A 19878-nucleotide genomic window follows, 5' to 3' on the forward strand; every position below is an offset into this window, starting at 1 on the left:
TACAAAAATAAGCATAACTAACAAGTTTTTCAAGCCTACTTTTAAAATTATAATTTCTCTTAATCTTCATAGACTTTCTGTTCAGATAAACTCCAGAGGTTAGGGCACCTCAATTAAAAAAAAGTAAATTGTCTTTATTGATCATTAAAATCTATATTTTATAATAATATAATAATGATAGAGCACCCAGATTAGTTGTGGGTCTGGAAGAAGTAAACACATAGTAAATAAAAATATTTTGGATTACATAGTGTCTTTTCTCAAAATAGGTCAAATTTAAAATATAAAGCACTAAATATTCCTAAGACTGCTTACTCAGTCGTGGGGCAAATGTTTTTTAGTCTAAATTTAGATTCAGAGCTCTTTTGTGGAGCCATTGCTCCTGCAGACCCAGCCGAGGCCCTTTTCAGTGTCCTAAGTGAATTAGGTATTAGATTTATTAATGCCTCAGGCCCATCCAGTATGAAGGGAAGATAAACGTTTTTGCACTTCACGACATATAGTTGGACCTATTCAGTTCCTACTGGGGAACACAGCTATGCCAACCTAGAAGTGAAAAGAACTTAAAAAAAAAAATCCTCTATAGTATATCTCCATCTGGAATGGTACTGATAGTACCTTCACACTCATATGACCCAAACAATTCTAGGGATTATATAAACTGCAATGGATTCTAAAGATACCATGTAACAATTCTGAATTTGTGCTGTCCTCCAAATCAAAACAGAAATAAGGTCTAGAACAACATCAGTATGCATTCATTTGTGTATTTCAAGCCCTGAGAGAAAAACCCACTGTGATAGTTTTTACTTATATTTGCAAACCTTGTGTTATATGTGAGCTCAGGTCATTTGCAGGGTCTCTTTAGAATACATAAAAAAGTGATACTGCTCACGTGTGATCATTAAGGAGTCTGCAACACCTGGTCCTGATTCCAGTTGCATAATTATGTTCACTTTTGTCCTTATATTTCCATTTCCTGATTGTTTCAGTTAGGTATAGACAATGATCTTTCATTTTTCATTCAGGAAAATGGGCAGTATTGCTGCACATGTTACTTAGATCCTACTGCCTTACCCTTCAGTAATAGAAATGGTGCTTTAAAATGCAGGTTAGGGTTGCTTATCCTGGCTATTAATATTGTTATAGTGTTTCCTGATTCAGAGATGCTCTGTGAACATCCAGCACATGACTGGCTCTTGGATGAGCTGTGGAATATAGAGTGATATCTTGAGCAAGTTGTCTTTCTATCTCCTCACTCCTTCTTTAGCTTAGCTCTTTAGCTTAGAAGTACAGACATCCCCTCTTTTTCTCATACAACTACAACAGTACTAATAGCTTCTGTTCAGCAAAGTTTACTTTATAGCAGGTACTGTGCTAGTTCCTTTACATGCCTATAACATGTAATAGGCACAAACAATCCTATAGGGTAGGTAATGTGATTATCATTTTATAGACAGGGAAAATGTAACTCGCTCAAGATCACACAATTGAAAAGAGAGATCTAGAACTTGATTCCAGATTTCTCTGATAGCAAAAGCTAATCACTTAACCACCACCCTACCTCATATAACTCCGCTGCTGTCTCCAACCCACAGATCATTGATCACTTCAATAGCTTCTCTTACCACTTGGCACTGCCTCAAACAGGCTGACCCCACTGACTGAACCTCAGAACCATTGTGTGACACTAGCTTCAGAGAGGCAAATGCTGATTATGGTTACAGGCCACAAGGAAACTGAACTGTCATGGAGAGAAACTCTGTGCTGCATTATTTTATCTGCACAACAAAAATAGTTCACATCCACCACCACCATCACCACTACCACCCCTTTGGTTGTTAGAGATCCCCTCAGCACTCGTCTATCCACCCTTACCTTCTTTTCTTTCCCTGGAGGCAGTGTTATAGTAGCGTCTTTGGCAAGGTTAGCAACTAATTCATTTATTTACTTTGGTTGACAATAAATAACTATAACCTGTTAATAATTGTGCATATGTTTATATGGCTTTAGATAATCTGAGACAATCGTATACATCTGGTATCTGAGATGGACTCAGTATTCTTTCATACCTGGTTTCCTATTATATAACTCTATTAATAAACAGTAGACTACATACAGATAAAAAAATACATACTTATAGAAATTTATTAGGGCATTTTATAAGTGATACACATTCACGTACTTAAGAATTTTGTTGAGAGTTAAATATCCGTTTTTGCTCAATAATACAAAAAAAAAACCCACCTGATATGTGTTTTCTTAAAGTGCACTAGATCTGTCACAAATGCCTTAAACTGTATGTATTGTGTTTACATCTTTATGTGAGCTGTATGTACATATTTTTTGTTTAGTTTTTTGTTGTTTGTTTTTTAAGACTATTTTTTTAGGTCAGTTTTGGATTCACAGCAAAATTAATAGGAAGGTGTTATGTACATACTTTTCAGAACTTTTTAAATTTTTTTAAATCTTTCTTTTATAATTAAAAAAAAATTTTTTTTTGTGGCTGCGTTGGGTCTTCGTTGCTGCACGTAGGCTTTCTCTACTCACGGCAAGAGGGGGCTACTCTTCGTTGCTGTGCACGGGCTTCTCATTGCTGTGGCTTCTCTCGTTGCGAAGCACGGGCTCTAGGCACGCTGGCTTCAGTAGTTGCAGCACACGGGCTCGTAGTTGTGGCATGCGGGCCCTATAGTGCATAGGCTTCAGTAGTTGCAGCGTGCGGGCTCAGTAGTTGTGGCACATGGGCTTATTTGCTCTGCAGCATGTGGGATCTTCCCAGATCGAACCCATGTCCCCTGCATTGGCAGGCGGATTCTTAACCACTGTGCCACCAGGGAAGTCCAGCACTTTTAAATTGTTAGTTCTGTGAAGGTAAGATGTTTTCTAATTTGTCTTTTAGAATATCATAATGCTGAACAACTTTGAATGCAATAGATGCTCACTATATATACTGTTGACTTATTGAACAAATTAGTTTGTAATAGGTTGAACAGATTTGTAGTCCTAAATTGTTCTTGCCATCATTTCACTCTGCATAATTAAGGAAGTTTTACTAAGACGATTAAAAATTTGTTATTGAATTACTGGTTTAGATTCTAAAGCAGTGGGATAAAAGAGACCATGGCTATACCCCTATGAGGAACCAGTAAGGATGAGTTTCTCACTGTAGGTATACTTAGTGGATTTTATGTGTGACTGAATTAATTTATTTTACTTATGAAGGTTAGATTTATCACTTACATATGGCACTCTAAAACTTTTTTCTCTTACCCCCCTGACAACTAATATTTTTCTTATTTTAAAAGTAATGTTTATCATAGAGATTAACTATACATGAAATTAAAAAGAAAAAATTAAAAACATGCATAATCTTATTATCCAGATATAATCACTTTTAATATTTTTGTGTGTTCTTTGTTTTTTTTCTCTCAGCTGCACAATTTCATTATGTCCATGCAGTTGGTACTCTATATATTTATAAAACATTATAGTACCACAAGCTACCTTGTGAATTGTTTAAAAATATTTCTTTATATGGATGTGCTATGCTTTATTTTTCTACTGTTGGACATTTAGGTTAGTTTCAGTTTTTTGCTATCATACAAATTACCTTTTTAACATAAATCTCTGTTGGTTTTTAGTTATGTAAGATATATTCCTAGAATTAAAATTACTGAGTAAAGATTCTGAACTTTAAGTTCTTGATCATATTACTCAATAGTTTTCCCGAAAATTTTTAGCAATTCACACTCCTATCAGAAGTGTATGACGAAGTGTTTCATTGAGTCATCATCAAAATTGATTATTTCTTCTACACACTTTTAAGCAAGTATTATCAACTAGATATAATGACTTTAATATGTTACTATCATCAACTATGTTCAGAAGTATATAAAATGAGTATTTTAGTTTGCTTTCAGAGAGAATTATGAAATATGTTTAAGGGTCACAGTAGTTCAGAGGCTACATTTTGCAATACAGTTTCCACTTACATGCAAATATTTTTCGGGTCTAATTGTGAACTGTGCATACTTTGTTTAAGCTGGATTTCTTTATCAATACCTACTTTGTTGGCAGTTATCTCAAAGTGTGTTGCGTTGAGGCATCACATCTAGTGTGGCTTTAGCATTCCCTCTTGTAGTGATCAATATCATTTCTATTTGCTGTTGCAATTTGAAGTTAATGAACATCGAGTTTACTTTTATTTAATTATGCATTTTTGTGGAGCTCTACAAAAGCACCTTTCTTCCACACAAACCCAGACTGAATGGAGATGAATCTGAGTGGTTTCATTTTATAGAGTAGCAGTCATATTTGTATTAGGAAAGCAATAGTCTTGGAAGAATACCAAAGAAAAAAACCATTTTTAAGTGTTTGTCTCATCCTCTAGTGAAAGCATTTTCCTTTCAGAGGCCATGGTACTTGTTTTTGATCACACTGCTCCGGGATGCTCTGTGTGTATATAGTTCACACATGAATTTAGGGTGAACTGAGATATCCTATGGGGAAAATATAGACATAAAATTACCCAACTATTTAAGAACTGCAGTCTTTTCTACTTCTCTGCAGAATGTCTCAGCATAAATAGTGGCTGCACTTAGAAAATCATTTTTACTTAAAAAATATATTTGTTTTACATTTCAGAGTACCTGATAAATTGCAAGTCTGTTTGTGCCCCGTAGCTGCACAGGTACGTATATGAATTACCTATAGTTATATTAATCTGTATATTAACTGGCAAGTTATTAAAATTTGGGGTGTTAAAATTGCTTACAGATTTCATAATGTGAAAATGTTAATTTTTGAGTACTTACAAATATTGACAGCGTCAAAGGATAGTACATTTTACACATACCTTGCATTTCACTCTATTGTAAGAATCAGATAAACATTTCTAAGATTTGTTGAAGCAGAATAATTTTAATTACAAAGCATTCATCTGGTAGAGAGATTAGAGAGTGTTTTATGGAACAGTACTATTAAAGCAACTACTGACGTGCAGTCAGAGACTATTGCAAAACCACTGTTTTTGACACTGTTGTTTTATTTTCAAAGTTTTTGTGCTGCTTTTTATTTTCTGTGGTGGTTGCTTTAGGTAAGGAGTAGTTGCAGATGTCTGCTTCACTGTCTCAAGCACTAGAGTAACAGGAAAAAAATGTTTGCACCTGTTTAAAAATCTCAACTGTGTGGTGTTGTGGTTCCTGGGCAACAGGCAGGAATTCTCAAAAGCTTGGTTGCACCTGCTCAATTGTTGCTTGCAGCTGTGTCATAAGATTGAGAGCACAGAGAAGCTTGTTAGCAGTTTGCTTGTGCTGTTACGTATTTTGTGTACTTCGAGTTTGAAAGATTCTTACTTGTAGACTTTGAACTATTACATTGGTTTATTATAAAACTCACTGATTTTAGCTCCCAAATATTTTATCCAAATTCTTCGTTCTCAGTATCAAATATTTTTTTAGCCGCTGATGACTGCCCTAGATAATGTTTATGTTAACTTCTTTAAAGGATACCTGGGGAGAGTAGATCTCTCAAGATAACTGGGTTGGTAATAATTTTTGTCCTCATAGAGACACTTTCTGTTTGGCTCAATTTTACTATGTTGGCAACCCCACTATGTGAGGCTGCGTGTAGTTATTGATCCATTTAGCTGAACAGATTTGAAAGCATTTGGCTATTAGTGGACACATGGGGCATATTCAGAAAATTTAAGTGTATATTGTAAGATGATTTCTTGATTTGTGCGTGTGCCTCTGTTGCAGTAGGGTGGAAATGAGAGAAAAGAAAGCAACAATTAAATAATGATCTTAGAAAAGGGGCTAAAATCCAGATGTAAATTTTAAGGCTGGAATATCATCCTTTAATTCTATCAAATCCTAGTCACCTGATATTTTTCCCTAAGTGTTGCTGTTAGTGATGTTAAGTTTCTTTCGGGTAATAACTCTATATATTTTCTGACACATATCTATATTTTTAATATAGACAACCTACTACAGAGTATATCTTATACTAGTTAAGTAAAGTTCTATAAATATAATATAAAAAGTGAGAACTCAGGTCTTCCCTGGTGGTCCAGTGGGTAAGACTAAGCATTCCCAATGCAGGGGGCCCGGGTTCCATTCCTGGTCCGGGAACTAGATCCCGCATGCATGCTACAACTAAAAGATCCCGTGTGCTGCAACTACGACCCGGCACAGACAAAATAAATAACTAAATAAATTTTTAAAAAGTCGCAACTCAGTAAACAAAGTATTTAATTGAATAATTTATTTGGTAGTACCCAATTCCCAGTATTGAAAACTTACTCAAATAACCTGCATTATTCTTCCTAAAAATGCTTCAGTAAAAAAATGCTAAAGAGTTTCCATCAGTATTTAGTAACATAAAATCTTAGAGCTTGTGTATCTTCTCCTTTTATTGACCCATTTAAATCTGTTTTTTTTTAACTACCATAATATGAATTTAACTGACCTCTTTGGGAGTAGGAAACATCGGTACTGAGCTAAATATACGTTGTCCACAGACTCTTAATACAATGCCTTGTACATAGTAGGTGGTCAGTAAATGTTGAATGAATGTGTGTATGAATAAAACATGTCTGGAGGGATAAAGAGTCCTAGAAACTTGTTACTTGTTGTATATTGTGGATGGTCCTGATGGACTTCCTTCAGTTCTCATACTGCTGATGAGACGGAGATGAGAATACTAATAAATTCTGTCCTTAAAATGCAAATGAATATGTAGGAATTGATCCCCGTCACAATCAAGAGTTGCCATAACACTATTTGCAATGTGCTTTGTATTCATTTTGCTGACTATGAGAAAAGTCTTTTTTTTTTTTACGATAAGAAAGGGAGTGGGTCTTAGAATTTCTTGAGCCCTGGGGACCTGGCCAGTCCCCCCGGGTCTAGAAAATCTTTTTTTTTTTCCCACTCTTATTTATTTATTATATTTTTTAACATCTTTATTGGAGTATAATTACTTTACAATGGTGTGTTAGTTTCTGCTTGGTGCTTTGTGACCACGTAGAGGGGTGGGTTAAGGAGGGTGGGAGGGAGATGCAAGAGGAAGGAGATATGGGGATATATATATATGTATGGCTGATTCACTTTGTTATAAAAAAGAGAAAAGTCTTTATATTATCCCTATTTTATGCACAATGCTGAGGCATTCAATGACTAAGTCACTTGTCACCTTGGAAATATTTTCAGTATAGGAATAAATAAATCTCTGTGTTATGTGAGCAGTGCCATGAGCTTCCTGAGCAATCACTTTCTCCCCCAAACCCCCTACCACCACCCTAATTCTATCTCATTGAAAACACAAAAATAAACTGTATGTTGACTTATGGCCTGGTAAGATTAGATCATATTAAAAAATTGGTGTTTTGCTAAACAGAAGTAATGGTCCCTGTGTTTGCTGTATACATGTTTATAATTATGGTTTCTATTATTCACTGAATTCTAACTGTAAATAAGTAGATATGAAGCCAAGCAGAGGTAGAGTCAAAATAGTGTGAGTTACGACCTGCTTTAGATAGGCCCCTCTTAAGTTCCATTTTGTATGGCGTGAGGCAGTCACATAACAACGGCAGAGGTAGCAAAGTGAGCCACTATCTATTGCATCAAAACATCTTGTTTAGACTTCTCAAATTTTAGTACCACTGCTTGATGATATTCATGGGTACTATTAAGCTTGGAAGTATCTTTCCTCTGGGAACAGTTTTTCTTTCACCTTAGTTTACACCGGTGGGTGAGAGGCCAAAATCAGGGACATTATTTTTTTTTCCAGAAACTTAGTTTGGTAGAATCAACTATATCCTCTGTTAGACTAACATTAGAAATTAAGAGATGAACCAAGAACATGTATTAGCTAGATTACTAAAGCAGATGATAGCAAATGCTTCAGTGACTTGTACTAGAAATTACAGTATGGAATACTCAGGAGGGAGAAATCACCTAGGATTCCTGAGCATAAATGCAGATTTCCCTGTGATTTCAGGGTTAAAGAAATAAAGGAAGAAAATCAATATTTATTGAGAACATAGAATGTCTAGATATAATTTCTTTCTTTCTCCCCTTCTTTTCCTCCCTCCCTTCCTCATTTCCTTCCTTACTTTTATTCCACACAATAATGAATACCTACTATTTGCTAGACCCTGAGCTAGGCTAAATAGATAAAGTCTTTGCCCTCAAAGAGCATACAGGCTAGTAGGAAACAAAGATATGTCAGCAGAACTCCTTTTGTCTTCACCACTTATTATTAGTATGGACCCAGACAAGTTACCTAATTTTTCTGTTCCTTTGTTACTTCTTTGAAAAATTGGAAAAATAATAGTATCTACCTTATGTATTGCTGTGTTGAGTTAAATATAACATAATACACATAAAATTCTTAGTCCAGTGTTTAGCATGTAGCAAGTGCTCAATAAATCTTACTATACTACTATTATTTCTAACACCACCACCACCACTACTACAATTTAGATGCTGAAGAAAGACCCTCTACTTGCCCGAGAGCAGGTACCCTGGTCTGGACATTGTCACATTGATTGTCGTAAAGGTTCTCTCTAGTTACCTCTGCTTCTAGGGATTTAGAAGAAGTCCTAAAAATTACATAGTGTTAGAACTTGAAGGGACCTTAATGGTCAACTATTTATTATCTTTGTTTTATCCATGGTGAGAAAATAAGCTCAGAAAAGTTGATGTACTTGTCAGGGTTATACAGTATAGTAGGTGAGAGATGTAACAATTTGAAACCAAAACTTTGGATTCTTGGTCTAGTGTGAGATACCTCATGTAGAAAAATATTAGTGTTAATTTTTTTTCTACTAGTGATTGGAGAGTTGATTCCTTATCTCCAGGAAGTAAATGGACTATATCAAGTTGTTGGAATACTAACCACAAGACAAGCTATCACTGCACTGAATCTAAAAGACCTTCAGGCTTTCTCATAAAGGGGTTAATTTCATCTAAATTGATTGAAGCCTTTTAGTTTGTGTTTGTGAATAACTGGTTTCTTCTTAAGGAGAATAAACTGAGTCACGTTTAGCAAGACATCTACTACCTAAGTGACTTCAGATGATTTAAAGGAGACTGCGGATACCTTAAATAACTCAGCATCTTAAAAGTTAATGATATGTTAGTGTATCTGGATTCTAAATCTCTTGCCTGACTTTGAATTTAGGAGCTTTGGAGTTCAAATGACCTTCACTGAATTTCAGTCCCACAGTTCAGTAGCTGTGTGACCTGATCAAGGTTGTCTAACCTTGCTAACACTCGAGTTTTCTTATCTAAAATTTGTTGGTAACAGTGTCTACCTTTTCAACGATAGATGTGAAGATTAAAGTCGATTAGGTATACAAAATACTTCATTTAGTGCATAATACACACTAGTATTTCGTAAATATTCTTTTCTCTCCCCTTGTTAAAATATAAAAGTTGTTATGATAGGCAGTATAGGAATTTGGAGGAAGTATAAGATTCACCCATTAAGAAAGTTAATTTTGGCAAAGTTATGCCTTTGTGCTTTGTATTCATTTTGCAGCTGAGTATCTCAATTCATCTTGGTTAGAGTCACCATTTCTTTTTTTTAAAAAATAAATTTATGTATGTATGTATGTATGTTTGGCTGCGTTGGGTGTTAATCGCTGCATGAGGGCTTTCTCTAGTTGTGACGAGCGGGGGCTACTTTTCGTTGTGGTGTGCGGGCTTCTCATTGCGGTGGCTTCTCTTTGTTGTGGAGCATGGGCTCTAGGCGCGCAGGCCTCAGTAGTTGTGTCTTGAGGGCTCTAGAGCGCAGGCTCAGTAGTTGTGGTGCACGGGCTTAGTTGCTCCGTGGCATGTGGGATCTTCCCGGACTAGGAATCAAACCCGTGTCCCCTGCATTGGCAGGCAGATTCTTAACCACTGCGCCACCAGGCAAGTCCCAGACTCACCATTTCTAACTGAACATGCTGCATGTCTGTAGAAGCTGGGGCTGTTTAAAGAAAAGCTCAAGATGAAGATAATCACATCCACTTAAATGTCTGTTGATTATGGAAGTGTACCTTGCAGTGAAAGGGCTGCTGATACAACTCCCGGGCAACTTCACCCCTCTTTTGAAAGTCAGATACCCTTAAAACTAATCTTGTAAACAATGAAGAACCCATACTAGCTAATTAAACCATGTACTTTTACATGCATCCTAGTGAATTGAAGGTGGTTCTGTTGGCAAGATTTTCACAATCTAAGCAGCCACAGGTTTAGTGAGCAGAGTTGGCAATGAGTAAATGGCTTTATAAGGCTTTCTTTTTCTCTCAAAAAGGAAATTCGTGTAGTAAAATGTCTTGATAAGAAAAGTGGATTTGTGAATTTGTATATATGATTTTCCCTTATCTCTAATAAAAACTAGATAATCTTAATTGTAATAAACAAGTTTTTTTTTTCCCCTGCCAGGCTTTTTATATTGCAACAGTATCTTCCTAAACAGCAATCAGAAAAGAAATAAGGGAAAAAGCACTAGATAATATATGAAATAGACTATTATTCAGTAGAGTTAATAAAGTTGACTTGCCTAAAGTCAAGTGTACAGTTTTGACTATGATGAGTCAAGGTAAACATTAATGCTTAAGGAAATTTTTATTCAGTTGGGTATTAGTTTGCTAGGGCTGCTGTAACAAAGTATCACAAACTGGGCAGCTTAAACAATAGAAGTTTTCTCACTCTGGAAGCCTGAGATCAAAGTTTTGGCAGAGTTGGTTCTTTCTGAGGGCTGTGAGGGAAAGATCTGTTCTAGGCCTCTCTCCTTGACTTGTAGATGTCCATCTTCTCCCAGTGTCTCTTCACGTTGTCTTCTCTCTATGCATATCTGTCTCTGTCTAAATTTCCCTTTTTTATAAGGATATCAGTCATCTTGGATTAGAGCCTTCAATTATTATCTCATTTTAACTTGGTTACTTCCTAAAGACCCTATCTGCAAGTAAGGTTACATTTTGAGGTACTGGAGTTAGGACTCTAACATATTTTTTTTTTGCGGGGGTGGGGGCATGATTCAACTCATAACAGTTGGGTTAAAATAGTTAACATTTACTGAGTGACTTTTATATTCCAGAGGGATGTTTATATATATATATATATATATATATATATATATATATATATATAAAATTATTATTATTATTATTGATCATCCTTACAACAATCTATTAGGTAGATGTTATTTTCCCCATTTTACAGGTGAAAAAAAACTTACACTCAGGAAGAATAAGCAATTTGTCCAAGATCATACAGCCAGTAAATGTTAAACGCTAGTATTTGAACCCAGAATTCAGTTCTGCCTTTTTAATGGGTAAGTTTCATAACAACTCAGTCAAAAGCCCCCAAAATACATTGAGTGTTTAAGGTTTTTTTTTTTTTTTATCATTAGGGCTTGTGCCAAAGGACATTTTGTCCATAAAAAATGGTGCATTATTCTATCGTATAAATGCCCAACATTGACTGCCTACGTCTTCACTCCTGAATTTTTTGCTGACACTTGTCTTTGAAGCCTTAGTGTTTTAGCTCTTCTGCACCTGATGAAGCTTTCGGACGGGATGGATTCTGAACGTGAACTGCATGGGTTGATTCTGGCCCCAGTTTGTGTGGATGGTATTGAGAGCAAAGTCATGCTCAGAGTCTGCTTCTCAACACGTGTGTACTCTGCTCTCCTTCTCTTTCTCTCGCTCCTCTCCTTCATCTTTGTTTTCAGTCTTAACAGGTAGTTTGTGATTTTTTTTTTCCTTTTTTACAATCCCTGCCATGAGTTATTCCTTGAAAGGGAGTAAGTGTAAAGAATAATAAAATAAGAAATACCTCTGCTTACGTGAGAGCCAGTGCTGCCATAGGTATTTACTATAAACTGGCCACAGCCTTGTTGTTACTCATTCACAATGAGGAGCAAGGGGCAGTGTGTACGTTATTTTAAGTTTTCTATCTTACCATTGGAACAGTTTGTTCTCACTTTGAAGTTTTAAAGCAGACTTGCTCATGACCCAATTTCACTAATAATTCTCTTAAGTAACCCTTGTACTCATTTATAAGACTTTTTTCCATCCACTGTCTGTCTAGCCTGGTTTAAAATTTTTATATATGTACTTTTAAAAAATTGATTAGCTGGAGAGCTGCCCATTCCTCTGTGCTGTATAATAAGGATTTAAAAACTGCACACTGGATTCTGTATAGTGTAATTAAAACTGACCCACATTTGGACCTGAGTACACCAGGACTTAGCCAAACTTGCCATGAGCTGAGTTCTGGTGGCAGATGGAAACTAATGAGGACACACTCCACTCCAGAATTTCCCAGCTGCTTGGCCCCTTTTTGTACAAACAAGGTTTGGAGTGAAGTCCGGATCCCAAGAGCATGTTCTGTAAATGTGCTTGCTGTACCCAATGATTTGGGAAATGTTATCACAAAATCAGGCTGTTTCTAAGTATCCTTAAGACCTCAGCTACTCTCAGATTTTAGACATGAAAATTCAAAGAGACCTTTTATGCTCTCTCTAACCAATTTTTAATTTTAAAGTGAATTAAAATCACATTTCCTCTCCCTCCCACTCCGGTCTTTTTTCCTGTGCCTGGCGATAGAATGATCACTTTTATCCAAATGTGGAGCTTTGCAGGTGGTTGTCTCAGGATAGACTAGGTCTCCTTGCAACCTACAGATCTCTTCAACTGGTTTGATGTCCTGGGACTATTCAGGCAGATGTAATTGAATCAGTTTGAAGCAGCTGTAGCTGGCATGTGGTCTCTCAGATTGCTAGCACCTGCTTGTTTTTTTGCAACTCACTAGAGTGAAAGAAGTGCCAAAACCAGCATTGGTCTTGGAGCAGATAAAGCACTTCAAATCCTATATTCCATTCTCCTTCCAGTCTAGCCATATCACCATTGGTGCCTGAATTAATAAAGCCCCTTTTCATGATTATGTCTGAGGTAAACTTTTCCTTCTCATTCTTCTCAGTGTTGAGATCCTGACAGTATTGACCATGCTAGTCCAAAAATATAAGGGAGTATAATGGTGATCAGGTGGCTTTGGGGCTCTCTTATCATTAGACAACTGGGTAGCCTGTGGTTTGCAGAATCATTTAAATGAACGTACCAAATTCATTTGCTGTTCCAGCACAGTCTTATTGGCACAGAGAATGAACAGTTAATGTATAACAAACTGTGAGCTGTTATGGAATATGATAAATAACATTTGCTTAGCAGGAGGGAATGTAAAATGGAACTATTTCTCTAATGTAACTCTAAACTAATTGACATGGATTTCTTCAACACTTACTAGGTGCAAAAAGATGCAGGCTATTAAAAAAGGGATACAAATTCTAGGACCTACCAAATATGTAAAACATATTTTAAATATATATTTATTTATTTAGACTTTTTTTTAAAAGGCTTAAATCCATCTTTTTTTTTTTTTTTTTTTTTTTTTGCGGTACGCGGGCCTCTCACCGTTGTGGCCTCTCCCGTTGCAGAGCACGGGCTCCGGACGCGCAGGCTCAGCGGCCATGGCTCACGGGCCCAGCCGCTCCGTGGCATGTGGGATCTTCCTGGACCGGGGCACGAACCCGTGTCCCCTGCATTGGCAGGCGGACTCTCAACCACTGCGCCACCAGGGAAGCCCCTTAAATCCATTTTTAAAATGCTTATTTTCTTTATCTTCTGTTTGTTCCATTATTGGAACAACATATTATTTGGCAGGCATATATTTCATTCTTAAATATTACCAACCTACTGATGTTTAATTTGAACCTGAAGATGATAAAGACAACACATTTACCTAAAATTCACAGTTTATATAGTAAAGTTTCTTTAAAAATGGTTTAATGTTGATAATCTTTTGAGATTATTGAGTTTATGAATAATAGTAGTAAGAGTGAATTCTAAAAAAAGTCATTTTGTTATCAGCAGATTTTGCAAGGCATGACTGGATGCTCTGGACATAAAAAAACTATGGTCTTTGACTATAAGAATCTTATAGTATACTTGAAGGGACATGATATAAATTAAAGTAAGACACTCTCAGTATTAAATGCATGCTCTAGACCTGGATTTGGTGAAAAATAAATCCTATAAAAGTAAAAATATCAGCCCTCTTGCTGTCAAATGAAGGCCCTAGACCCAATGTCCCCCTACTCCCCTTCATTGCCCATGAAGGACCTCACTAATCCATCATGGTTCTCTCTGCCACTAAACCAGAACTTCATTTAAGAATTCTCCTAAAGATGACACTTCAGCTAACCATTACAAATTGATGGCAGTTGATTTAAGATGAAACCCATTTGTCATCGCTGAACAAGTCATTAAGTAAATACTAAAGATATTCAGTGGAAATAAGAGCTCAGTGAGCTGCAAGTAAAATACAGGACTTGAGCTAGGCCTTGAAATAACATGAAACATAAGACTTATTCACAGATTTATTGTGCACTTTGCGGTACTTGGGCCACTCACTGTTGTGGCCTCTCCCGTCGCGGAGCACAGGCTCTGGACGCACAGGCTCGGCAGCCATGGCTCACGGGCCTAGCCTCTCTGCGGCATGTGGGATCCTCCCGGACCGGGACACGAACCCACGTCCCCTGCATCGGCAGGTGGACTCTCAACCACTGCGCCACCAGGGAAGCCCTATTGTGCACTTTGAATAGAACATTACACTTATCTAAAAAGAAACAAGAATTTTAAAAATACTCTATAACCTAGTCATTACTAATACTGTGGAATCATTTGCTTCTCAATAACAATTTTCTTTCATCTGTAACAATGATTTAATATTAATAATTTATAAAGTAACTGTTTTATACTGATTCATTTTAAACATCACATTTTGTTTTATTCATTCACTTATTCAATGCAAAGCATTCTAGCTATTGACATAACTATATTCATTCTCCACTTGATTATGTGAAAACCATAATCATCTACATCTTACTGAACTTATAAAGTCTTGGGAGACCAAAGCCTCCTAAAACAATTCAAATATAAATAGGCTCATCTCTGAGTTGTAAGAACCATTTATTTCTACCTTTAGAACACTTGGTGACTAGAAGGTTGATCAGAAGATTGGCTAACTAATATATATTAACTGCAGAAACAATTTACTAATAGTTAGTGATTAGTACATATCTCTTAGGTTAAAAAAAAGAAAAAAATAATAATTGATGTTTGCCATTTCCTAGAAAGGTAATCCCTTCAACAGTTCCTTCTTTGAACATGTAATGTTTAATGATGAATGCTTGTATCATCCTTATGATTTTGAGGGTCTTGAAGGGAATTTATCAAAATAATTTCTAATTTTCTAAGTATGTGCATTCCTGTATTTTTAGGGTAAAAATGTGTGAATAAAGCTTTCATCTCTCAAAATATATTTTCTTTAAAGTATTTTAACTTTTCACATTATTTAATATTCTCATTTTTTGTTAAGAACATCAAAACAGGATTGTACTAAACATCATGTCTTTTTAAGATAAAAACATGTAAATGAGTTACAGTCTTCTGAGTTTTGAGATTTAAGTAAGTATAGATGTATAATGATATGTACAGAAAAAAGTAGGTAAGTTGAAAATTAACTAAAAATGTTGCTTTTATAATGTGTTAGTTTTATGTAGCAAATAGGGTAACTGAGTCCAATATTACTTTAAGAAATGGTTAATTTTGGCTATTATGAGGTATTTCAAACATATTTCAAACACAATCATGCTGGTCTGATGCCTCAAGCAAAGCAATGTATACTTATTAGAGTCTTTGCCAGTGTCAGAATAGAATATACCCTTGGCTATAAGAAAATTGATTTTCCCCCTGTAAGTTTGTCATTCGATACTATATTTAACTTCCCATTGATCAAAAATAGGTATATTTACTTTCTGCATCCAGTTCTTCAAAAACATAAATAACTTTTCATTTGATGACTGATTTAAATCATGTCCAATTAAGTGATTTCAAGGATACCTTTGCTATTGATCATGTATTATCATAAAATATTATTTATGTCAATATGGTACTTGAGATTTTTAAAAATATAAATCTCATAATTAATAAAAAAATGACTAACATCTGTTTAAGACCAGTTTCTGGCTTTCCTGAAAGTAAGAGATTAGAAGAAGTTATATCACTTTTAGATGGCATCTATTTATGGGATTTAAGAGGGAACAACTCCAAGTAGAAAACAGTTTATCACTTTTAAAGTTTGACTTACCACTACAAGCAAGCATCATTATAACCTCCCACTAAGTTTTCTCATTGGTCTCTCTTTGTCCTTGGATGCTCCTGTCAACTAGGGGCTTCAAGGTCACCATTTACACTTATGAAACTGCTGAACCCTCTTTTACTGTTTTAGACCTGGAAAGCACAGAGAAAGTGTGTTAGCTTCCTAGGGCTGCTGTAACAAATTGCTACAAAATGAGTGGCTTTAAACAACAGAAATTTGTCCTCTCACAGTTATGAAGGCGAGAAGTCCAAAATCAAGGTACAGCAGGGCCACAATTCCTCTGAAGACCCTAGGTGAGAATTTTTCTTGCCTCTTCCACTGTTTGGTGGCCCCCAGTGTCCCTTGGCTTTTGTCAGCATAACTTCAAACTCTGCTTCCATCTTCACATGGCCTTCCCTTCTGTGTGTGTCTCTGTTCTCTCCTCTTCTTATAAGAACACCTTATAAATGTCCTTATAAGGTGTCCTTATAAGGATTTGGGGCTCACCTTAAATCTAAGATGATTTCATCTCAAGATCTTTAACTAGTTATATCTGCAAAGACCCCATTTCCCAATAATATCAGATTCTGAGGTCCCAGGTAGGTAGAAATGAAAATTTGGAGGACATATTCAACATACTATAGAGTGTAACTTAAAGTTTCTGTAGTAAATAACTATGGAAGGCTTATTTACACACTCACACATTAATCCTTTCTCTCCTCTGTAGTTGACAAAGTTTATCTGTTCAGCATTTGTAGAATACTTGCTGCCTTAAAACCTTGGCATTTTTTATGGATGTAGTTGAATTATGAGTCATTTTCTTTCATATTATTAAACTACTGAAACTTCATTTTCATTATAGATGCTGAACTTAAGGCATAGAACAGGTAATCAGCAGGGTTACAGTTACTCCACAGATGCAGTGCAAAATTAAAAACTGACTTTGATATCATACAACTTTTCTGTGAATCCATGTGTGTTGAGATACAAAATGTACTTTTATAGTCCATGGTATTTTCAAATAACTTTACTCATGACCTAAGTTATGAGTTACACAATTTTTTCATAATGATCTCCAGATATTATAAGCCAAGTATGCACCTGAAATTTCATGTCATAGAGTGACAAAAGCATTGTGCTAAATAATAGTTTGTTGAAACCATGTGATAATCTTTATATTTAGCATAGGCAAGGTCTTTATTAGACAGTTATGAATCTGGCTGTATATAAAAATACACCTCCATTAAGTGGTAACTGGAAGTCATGAGTATCCAGGACCAGACTGAGAAAGCAAGGCTCAGCTCAGAGAAGTTAACTTCTAACTTTATAGAGCCAGTAAGTGGCTGAGACAGAATTTAAGCTCAGCCCTATTCAAGTAAAATACCTGCATTCTTTCTACTTCTCCCAAGTTGATTTCTAAAGTGTTGAAATGTTTTTATGTTGAAAATGTAAGTAAGGAGTATTATTAGGGTGACAGTAAATAGAGGCAGTGGAGAGTAAAGACAGTCCAAAAAGAATTGGAATAGAATTAGCAACATTTGTTGGTACTTTCCACCTCACGATTGTGGGATATTACAAGTGTGTTTTCTTTACGAATACTCAGTAAGCCAACAATTTGAATTTTAAAAATAGATAATTAGTAATTATATGAATTATGACCTATCTTATCTACTGAACAATTCCTATAAGTTGGAGCTTGTCTGGTGCACTTCTCTTCTGGATAATATAATTGTATGCTCATAGGACAGAAGAAATTAGAAATAGGTATTAGATATCCCTGCCAAAAAAAAAAAATAAAGATTAAATAGAAATGAAAATTAAATAATCTCTGAAATAGTAATACAGTTAAATGTGAAAATGATTTTGATTTACAAAATTATGATTTGCAACCAAAATATATTAATTGAATTAACCTATTCTGATTTGTCTTGTTCCTGTTGCTATAAGAACCAAAGATAAGAAACTATCCTTTCGCTAAATTGCAGATTACTCTCTGGTATGGATCACTCTTACACTGTGGTGAAAGTCAGACCTAGTTCCAGACACTGGAGATACAGCAAGTATCTTGCTGTCTCTGAACAGCAAGACTAAGATACTGTAACTCATGGAGTTAACATGGCAGTAGGCTGGGAGTGTGTGTGTATGGGAGGAGACAATAAACAAATTAACAAATACATAAATAAGATATGTTTAGAAAGTGGTGTAGGCTATTTAGAAAGTGCAGCAGAAAAAATAGGAATGGCTCAGGGGGGTGGAGAGTGGTCATTGGTGGACTATCTATGGAAATAATGCTTGAACTAAGAGTGGAAAAATATGAAAATATTTTTGATGAATAATATGAAGGAGCCAGTCAAGGAAAGATCTGGAGTACAAGAAATTTTATCTCTATATTCTTACAGGTTGTGCCCCCAAGGTGTGTGTGTATTAGAGTAGGGAAGTAAGGGGATTCATGTCCTGTCTGTTAGCTATTAACAATGTACAATTAGGAGGTTTGCTTCAAGGGCATCCAGTTGACCCTCCTCTTCATCGTGATAGTAAACACAGCAAAAATAAGCATTCAGGGATGGATTAAAGAAGCTTAATTATATCTTCTAAAATTTTACAGACTTCTTATTTGTGAAAGCCAAAGTTAGTTAGGCCACAAAGAGAGGGACTGGATTTATTGTTACTCTTAGCTGCCCTTATCAATTCCATTGCCCACTTTGATGCCAAGGATTGGTAGAGGAGCCATAGGAATTCTTGAACAATCATTTCTCTCTTTGGCAAATCATCTTTTCTAGGAGTAATATCATTCCTTTTCTTCTTTTTCTGTATATCAAGGCTTTAAATGAAAATGGAAGGTCAAACAGAATTTCCTTAGATTTAATTTTTTTTTAATAGTCTCATACGAGGTCAAGATTTAACATAGAACTTTTTAGGAATATGTAGTTATCTTTCCATTTGAATTGAACACAAGAAATCTGTTCTTCTCATCTCTACTTTCATTCTCAAACAGAAGTTTCTCCAAATACCTCATTCAAAATTAAATTGTTTTCCATAACTAGACAAGGACGTGTGGTGGTAAATTACTGAAACCAATGAGATTTGATTGAATTTTCCCGAGTTTAAATGTCTAATCAACATTGTACTCACGGCACTATTATTTTCCCATTGCTTGCTGCTATAACAGATGACAGTATTACCAGGACTCAGGATGATACCATATGAAAAAAATGCACAAGGAAGCACACACTCTATTGTGAACATTTGAAAAATAGAGCCAAATAACATTTTCAGAAATGGTTTTTAGAAGAAAGCGTTTAAATTTTTTTTCTGAGTAGAGAAACTAAAAATTTCTCAATATAATTTTTGCTAGGCTTTACCTGCATTCTTATTTATAAACCAAACTGTGGTATGATTGATAACACAACACTGTTAACAGTTATACCATTGAGTATTACCACAGAAATTCCCATAATTCTGTTCTTATCACAATAATGGAAACCAAAAATGAAGGCAAGAACTACTTTTTTTTCTCAGAAATACTACAGTGCACAATTTTCACTATGTAACTTAGGTAACCATACAATTTGTCATCCAACCATGACTGAGATATTTGGCTTTTAAAAACAACTATCCAAGTGTCAAGAATATTAAGCCACAATGGAAGAAGGCCATTATCATACTGAAGCTTCAAATACCACAA

At 35.5% G+C, this 19878-nt stretch overlaps 1 protein-coding gene across 6 annotated transcripts in view; it reads left to right on the plus strand.

Annotated features, from left to right (window-relative positions):
* Positions 1 to 19878, plus strand: part of ZBTB20 (zinc finger and BTB domain containing 20) — an 837083-nt gene that overhangs the window by 242810 nt on the left and 574395 nt on the right. For all 6 annotated transcript variants that reach the window (XR_012331524.1, XR_012331523.1, XR_012331521.1 and 3 more), the window contains exon 4: positions 4645 to 4690. The gene's annotated coding sequence lies outside the window, so the exon portion shown is untranslated. The remainder of the gene's footprint in view (positions 1 to 4644; positions 4691 to 19878) is intronic.

The sequence above is a fragment of the Tursiops truncatus genome, chromosome 4 (genome assembly GCF_011762595.2).
Source record: "Tursiops truncatus isolate mTurTru1 chromosome 4, mTurTru1.mat.Y, whole genome shotgun sequence".
Classification (NCBI taxonomy): Eukaryota; Metazoa; Chordata; class Mammalia; order Artiodactyla; family Delphinidae; genus Tursiops; species Tursiops truncatus.